The sequence below is a fragment of the Chrysemys picta genome, chromosome 2 (genome assembly GCF_011386835.1).
Source record: "Chrysemys picta bellii isolate R12L10 chromosome 2, ASM1138683v2, whole genome shotgun sequence".
Lineage (NCBI taxonomy): Eukaryota > Metazoa > Chordata > Testudines > Emydidae > Chrysemys > Chrysemys picta.
Window position 1 is genome coordinate 174,732,807 of NC_088792.1, and position 7,735 is coordinate 174,740,541.

A 7,735-nucleotide genomic window follows, 5' to 3' on the forward strand; every position below is an offset into this window, starting at 1 on the left:
AAATACTTTTCCAGCTAAATCTAACCTAGCTTGGGGTGGGGTGTTGGAATGGGAGAATTGTTATTGTTTTGCTTGAAACATTCCCTTGCAGTGCAGCAGCTAATGCAGGAGAACCAAAAAATGAAGCTGACCTAAAGCCACAGTGAAGTGGACTACTAGACTCTTTTCAGTTGCCAATCTGAAGGAAGTGCAAAAAGAGCATAAATACAGAAAAGTCAATTCTATTTTTTTCACTTTTAATAATCTCAGGGGTTACTAATATCACAGATGAGGACAGGTGTTGTATTATAAACATACGTGATATGACAGTGCCCTTTTAAGAAAAAAAATGTGGTGGGGCTAGAAATTGTACCTACCAGATGTTGAAGAAAAGCCTGTTGGTGGATACTATACTGAAGAGATGGTTCAAGGACAGTTAACTGTGATGAAAAAATTACTGCCGAGGTTAGTGTCTGTCTTTGTGGTGGTGTTGTTGTTGTTGTTACTTAGCCCTGCCTAGCAGAGTGGTGAGCTTGCATATCCAACATTTTCCAAAGTGTTCTGAGCTTGATATTGCTGAAGGACTGTCACTTCTCCTCACATGCTGATTCTACGTCAGAGTCTCTCATTTCCTGGCAAGAAACCCGTCCTGATGAATACAAAATTGACCTTCATTACATAAGTAAGTGCCTCTTTGTACATTTTTCATGTTACCTAATGGAGCGGTAACATAACTTATGAGGGAATTAAATCCTAGAGGTCAAATATCATAGAAAAGATACAAAGGACCTACAGACATTTAAAATATTGAGGTTCCTGATCCTGGAGTCTTTGCTTGGGTAAAATTCCCATACCTCAAATCCTAAATGCTTACATAGGCAAAACTCACATTGGCTTCATGGGAAGCTTTGCCTGAGGAAGGGCTTGGTAAGGACATCAGGATTGGTCCCTTAATCCCTGCAGCAGTTCTGAGTCCCTTTGTGCCTCCAGGGACAGCACCTGTAGGCAATAATCTCTATTGTCTGATGCCGTAGGCAATCTTCTCAAATTAATAGTCTCAGATTGACATCAGAAACTGTTAACTATGACTTCCCTTGTCTTGCTTTTGTCTCGGGAGGAGGCACAGACTTTTATAATTTAAACAAAACACTTTTTGAACAAATTCTCTGTATCACAATGGAGGTGAAATTCATCCCATTGTGTCCAGCCCATACAAAGGCCCTATGTACCACTTATTAAATGCTTCACATGGATGCACGGGGCTTTGTGTGGGCCTTCTGCTTTGGTGGGTGACAAGATACCTATGACAGGTTTCAAAGTAGCAGCCGTGTTAGTCTGTATGTGCAAAAAGAACAGAAGTACTTGTGGCACAAAAGCTTATGCTGAAATAAATTTGTTAGTCTCTAAGGTGCCACAAGTACTCCTGTTCTTTTTGAAGATATCTATGAAGCACTTATGTCTCACTTAGCACCTCCCAATAGAATTTCATTGGGTTGAGTGGTGTGTAGGCCTTTGCACGGGGGTGAATTTCATCCTGAGGTAAATTTTTATTTGCATGAACAACTCCAACTACCTTTTTTTTATTAGGCTTTAGGGGATTGAAGGATGTCTACCAATTTAGTAGAGCAACCACTATCCAACAGTTGAAACATATTCCATTTTTGTCTTGCTGACATACTCCCTTTGCTTTGCTGTTCCCTCATTCTCTCCACCAGCTGTCTGGCTGTTATAGTGATCTGGAGTGGTCCATTTTATCCATTCGTGCCATGCAAATGAGTTCTTCTATTTTCCAAACAAAATATTGAGTATGAAATGTCCCAGACATTAAAAATCTGTCCAATAAGTGATATATCCAGGTGATGATTCAGGCAGCTGGTATTAGTCAAAGTAATTTATCATCGGGTGACAACATGCTGATGACACATAATATTAATACAACACCAGACCAATTGATTCAGATGCCAATGATGCACTTTTTAATCTAAGTCCTGTGAATTAGAACTTCTGAAACCTGGTACATTCCCAATGCATTCAACAGATGGAAAACAGGCAGTCCGTCCATTGGAGCAGTGAGGGTAGAAAATACAAGTTAACATAGAAATGTTTCACAACTTATCCCCTGCTCAGTGCCTTGGTACTTGTTCTTTAGTATCCTGGTTTGGGGATTGTTATGAGTCTGTTTCTAATTCTGCTTGTCTCTAAGCAAGGATGTAAACAGGCTTTAGCTTCATTAGCGCGCACCTGTATCTCTCTCCCTCTCACACAGGCACACACATGCCATCTTGTAATTTTATTGGGTCAGATAACACTGCAAATCATGATGGTACAGGTTTTTTATTCAATCATGTTGTAATATTACAGCCACAAAATCTGGTGTCTTACATGTGGTTTACAAGACAGGTCACTGAAGTACTCTATTTTCAGGTGTAGGGCTGTATCCCCACAGGGTGGAATTCATCCCTGTACAGAGGTGCAGCACAAGGCCCATGCACCACTGAAGTCCCAGAGCTTAAGTGGGATTTCAGTGGGAACATCAGTCCTGTGTGGGCACTCTGCACAGGAGGGAATTGCACCCATCATGACTGCTGGTTTGTTTCCTTTGGTTGCCTCCTTTTTTTTCCAGCGCAGACACATGTCAATCACACTCTGTCATCAGAGGCTTACTTCCTGTTAAGCCAAAGGCACCAGCTGAGCAGGAGAAGGACACCTGACCTACCTGACCCAAGATAATGCAGCACTGCTGGCTGGAAAACCACTCCAAGGGCCTGGTGTGACCGTCACTCAGGTGGCCACTGTCTCCAGCTGAGATTCTTATGGCACACCCAGTTACCAAATCCTGATGGCCAAACATAGCCCATTCCTCACCTCAAATTGCTTTGGATTCATATAGTGTAAATAGGCTGGGTTACCCCAGACTAATGACTCCTCATCCCTGTCAAAATGTGTTTTCACCCTGCACCTCACTGGAAAGAAGACAACTTGATGCCTCCTGGTGCTATTACCTCTAGAGTGTCCCTACACAGGCCTCTCCACAGCCTCCTGCAAGCTGTGCTTAATTTGCAATGAAAGAGGTGCTGGGGCTCTCAAGCAATTTTTTGACCTTCATAACTGACAGTGCAAGTCAAGAGATGCTGGCGCTATGAACTGCCAAGCCTAGAGGTGCCGGGGCTCAACCCTGGCAAGCCCCCGGCACAAAATAAGCACTGCCTGCAAATAGGAGGAGCAGCTAAAGCAGGAGAGCTGCAGATAACAAGAGAGAAAAGGAAGAGCCAGAGGCAAAAAGAGGTTGCATATTTGGAAAGCTTGGCTGGACTCATCACTATGTTACTCCAGCTTTACACCTTTGTAGCTCCATTAAAACTCATGACCTTATATTAGCATAAGATTGGATGGAGTAACACAGTAGTGAATCAGGCCCTTTAACTTAAAATGTTCAGTTCCCTTCAGGGGGGACCTCTAGGCCCCACTGGCATACAAAGAATATTATGAATTAATTAATAAATACAGGCCTGATTTTGCCACTCCTATTCAGGCTGCTTAGTACCTTCCTCTGCTTGTAGCTCCACTGATTTCACTAGGGCTGCTCTCAGAGCACGAGAACAGCTTGTTGATTTAAACAGGGCTACGTGGGAAGTAAGGTAAGTAAGAGGGAGCACAATTCAGACCTTAATTATTAATAATACTGTGTACATACAGGTTAATGTACCCTGCACTCAGACAGCCTTGCATTCAAATGTTGTTGATGATTACCTGGTCTGTTCATTCCCTCTGAAGCACCTGGCATTGGCCACTGTCAGAAGACAGGATACTGGTCTATATGGACCTTTGGTCTGACCCAGCATGGCTGTTCTTATGTTCTTATTCTGAGCAATGGACATATACCACATTTCCCTATTCATTCCCCATGTGCTAGCAGGTTGGTTTTGCAATGTTGCACATCCATCTTTCTCTCTGTCTTTGCATCATGCAACAAGGCTTTGTTGCCAACCAGGAAAAAATTATGCTCATTTCACTGCACGGGATTTGAAGTGGAGCAGATGGAGAGGTAACCGATGCATTTTTTAACTTGGCTCAATTTTCCATCTTTCAAAGGCGATCCGAGGCAAATCTGAATAGGAAGCAATGTACAGCCTTCAGTGCTCAGGTGGCTGGTTAAAAGGCAGAGGTTGGCGAGGATTATTCAGTGAGAGCAGCCTGTTACTAAATACGAGTTTATCCAGAATTCATAAGGAAGGAGACAAGCTTCAGTGAGTCTCAGGGGACAGCAGCCTGCAGGTCTGATGTTGCTCACAGACTGAACTAGGACAAGGATTAGGGCCTGCAGATCTGCTCTGACAATGAAAATAGCGGCCCCAGCTTCTGCTAACTTCATTTACCTTGCAATTTAGCAAAGAAGGGCACTTGTTGGGTTATTTCTGTCCCTTTCGGTTTTGAATGAGCATTTGAACTCCTTTGTTTGGACTTTAAATTTTCCAGCTCCTGTTTGCCTAGGGGCTGGAAACTGGTGTGAGGTTTCTAGAAAATTGGACACCTGCAGCTTTGAAAGCAATCTGCTTATTGGGGAGTGGAACCAGTGCAGCAGAGAGCATGGCTTGTTTCTTCTTGGCCTCTCCTGTCTTCTCTTTTTATCACTTCTATTATCATAAACATAAAGCCTTCCTGAGCTGGTGTGCACAGAAAGACGAGGTTAAACAAACCTGGTTTGCTTAGTCCTTTTCACCGGGTTTGGGTCAGTTATTTTCCTGTGCTATTTGGACACAGCTGAGGAGAAAAACTCTGGAAACACATGTCAGTATAGTCATTTCCGGATTAAAAATCAAACTGAAAATAGAAGAATAACATCCAGGAGGTTCAAGACCCTTAACATTTTCATAACCTTAAACACTGAGAAGGCTTTAGCCCTGCCACCATAATTTGAGACCACGTTGTGCTGTTTGAAGCTCCATAGAGCAGGGTTTTGATTAGCAATCAGTAATTAAATGAAGCCAGAGATCATTTGTTAACACATTATGTAAAATATTTATATTTTAAAGTGTCAAATAAATTCAGTTCCCACCTCCTAATTTTTAGTTTGTTTTGTAAGAAACTAACAAATATTTGTGGCGCAAAAGACTGGTGCAATTGCAGGTGCTACTACAATACAAATAATAAATAGCCACGATAAGAATATTAAGAGATTGAAATCCAGTTCTGCTGTTCCTCCTCTATCTTCAAGACAGTTACAGAGATGGAAGCTTAACTATTTCTCTCTATAACAAGGCCTGCTGCTAGTTTATTTACAAACTCCTTGACTCCTCATTTACTCACCTTAACTGACATCAGCTATTTCTAGTACAGAAATTCCCAGCTACATCCCTGGAAAATCAGAGGGGGAGTTCCTCATTTTGCACCTGGCCTTTTCTTTAATTTTAAGTGGAAAACAAATGAAACCGTCTAGGCTGTGAAGTTACAGGCTGATCTTGCTCCCACTGAAATCAGTGTCAAAACGCTCAGTGGCTTCAGCAAGGGGAAGATCCCATTTTGAAAGAATAGTTACATGGTTGTTAAAATCCATTCCTTATTCTATGCTACTAGGGAGGATGCCTTTGGTGATTCTTTATTAGCTTATTTTGCAGTCTCCTCTCCCTGATTTGGGTTGTTGTTTCTTCTCTCTCTGTCAGAAGGTTGTGTGGGTGGCTTATACATTTATAGAAAAGAAAGCTGGGTAAGTCATTATTTATAACCCACTTGCTTTGTATAAAAAATAAATATAGGCGATGCAATGTAGATTTATGTATAACATATGCATCCTTGTTCATCTTATTGCCTGGAATTACCCTGTCATTAGACAGTGATTTCTGAAAGCAAGCGTTTGTCAATTAGAAAGGCACATCTGCATGCTGGTGCATTTGGAATAACACCGGAATGGGAGATTTCCCGGGAGATTTTGCTTCTATTGAACAAATCCTTTCCCTTCTAAAACTCTAAGAAGATTGATATTAAAATCGAAACAATTTGCAATACCCCAGGAGAAAAAAAAATCAAATCAAATAACCCAGCATCCTAGTCTGTCACTGGCTCAGCCACTAACTTCAAAAACCATGTTTATTATTTCACCAGCCCTCTGTCTGCCGCTTCGTCGCCATGTAGAACTACTTTGTGTATTTGCTAAATATAGAGAGATTATTTATTATTCATTCATTCTAATTCGAAAATCTCTTGAACGCACTACTGAGATGGAAACCGGTCCCCTTCCCAAAGAGTTTGAGATTTCTTTATATAGTTACGCCACTATTGTTTAAAAAAAATCTGGAAATATAAAGCAATAAGAAGCCATTTTAATCCAGATTCAATTTGTATTTCTGTAATAGAATGGCACATCTTTGGCGTTTAGTCCTGCAGTCCTTATACATGCAAAACCTCTCTCTCTCTCTCAATGGAATCCAATCTATTTATTTCAGTGGAAGTTTTATCGAGTAAGAACTGCGGAATTGGGGACTTTAAACTATAATCACATGACCACATCCTGCTTGGGATAGAAAGTCAGTGGGATTGCTACAGCTAGCGGGATTTAGTTCCTGACGGAAATGGATGTAACTACTAGCAGTAAAAAAAAAAAAAAGACTCGTGCTTTTTTTTACGCTGGCAAAATTTCAGTGGGAGTCTGGCCCGAAGAAGGACCCGATTCTACTCCCACTGCAATCAATGGGAGTTTTGCTGTTCGCTTCAGTGGGAACTCTAGCGGGTGCTAAGGCAGTGCAGGGTTTGCCTGAACTCTCCCATTTCCTTCCCCCCTCTCTTGCAGCTGTCAGTTTGTGCTAAAAAAATAATAGCAACGTGGGATGTCATGATTATTTTAATAGCGATCTAAATTTTGATCATCTGGGAAAAGCCATTCGCAGAAAGCCCACGGTTCCCTGGCAGTGCCAATGTGGGAAAGAAGGGAAGGAAGGGAAGGAAGGGAAGGGTGGAAAAATGCCCATGAAAGGAGGCTGAGCTTTGCATAGATTGGTGATTTCCTCTCCCCTCCTCCCCCACACACATATAATGTATTTTATCATTAAAAATCAACATCGCTTCCAGTGCTAAAGGCGGCTGGCTCCAGTTCCGGGGCCCATTTGTTGCTGGGATTCAATACGTTTGGGAAATGCAGATTGGATTGCAACCCACTGTTTGATTTATGAACTGTTACGTTTGCTATTGCTTACCCATTACATTTCAGACTTTACAGACCTTGGGGGGGGGGGGGGAAGAGAGAGAGAGAATAATGATATGTTGGAGAAGGGGGATTATTACATTTCCCTCCCGCACCAGAATAAATAATATGTATGACTAGAATTGCAGAATCAAAATTAAACTCTGACCCCCTCCTCCCCTTTCCCTCAGCTTCCTCCCTCTCAGCAGGACTCTCATCTTATAGGTAGAAAGGATGTGTTTACTCCTTGATGTTTACCTCTCCATAAACGCATCAAAATCCTATAAATAGACAAGGTTATAGCAGCTTCTGCTGCTAAATCAATAGGGCCCAGTCTCCTGGCTATTTCAGCTGAGCTGTCTTATTAATTATGAAAGGACTCATCTGATCTCAGGCAGCAGCTTTCTGTCCCTCCTTTGCAGCATCTTAATGGTGGTTGCTTTCTCTCCCCTCCACAGCTATAAACGGTCCCCTTTTCAGCAAAATGGGTTAATTTTTTTAAAAGAAATCACTAAATACGTATGTAAAGACTATTGCTGTAAATAGTCTGCCTATAACGCCGCCAGCAATTGCTGTGCCAGC

The 7,735-nt window shown here is 41.9% G+C and overlaps 1 long non-coding RNA gene across 1 annotated transcript; it reads right to left on the reverse strand.

Moving 5' to 3' along the window:
• Nucleotides 1-217: 217 nt before the first annotated feature.
• Nucleotides 218-7,397, reverse strand: LOC135981621 (uncharacterized). Its single transcript, XR_010598737.1, has 2 exons — nucleotides 3,730-7,397; nucleotides 218-628 (listed from the first exon to the last, which is right to left on the reverse strand). It is a non-coding gene; the product is annotated as an uncharacterized LOC135981621 (long non-coding RNA).
• Nucleotides 7,398-7,735: the final 338 nt, after the last annotated feature.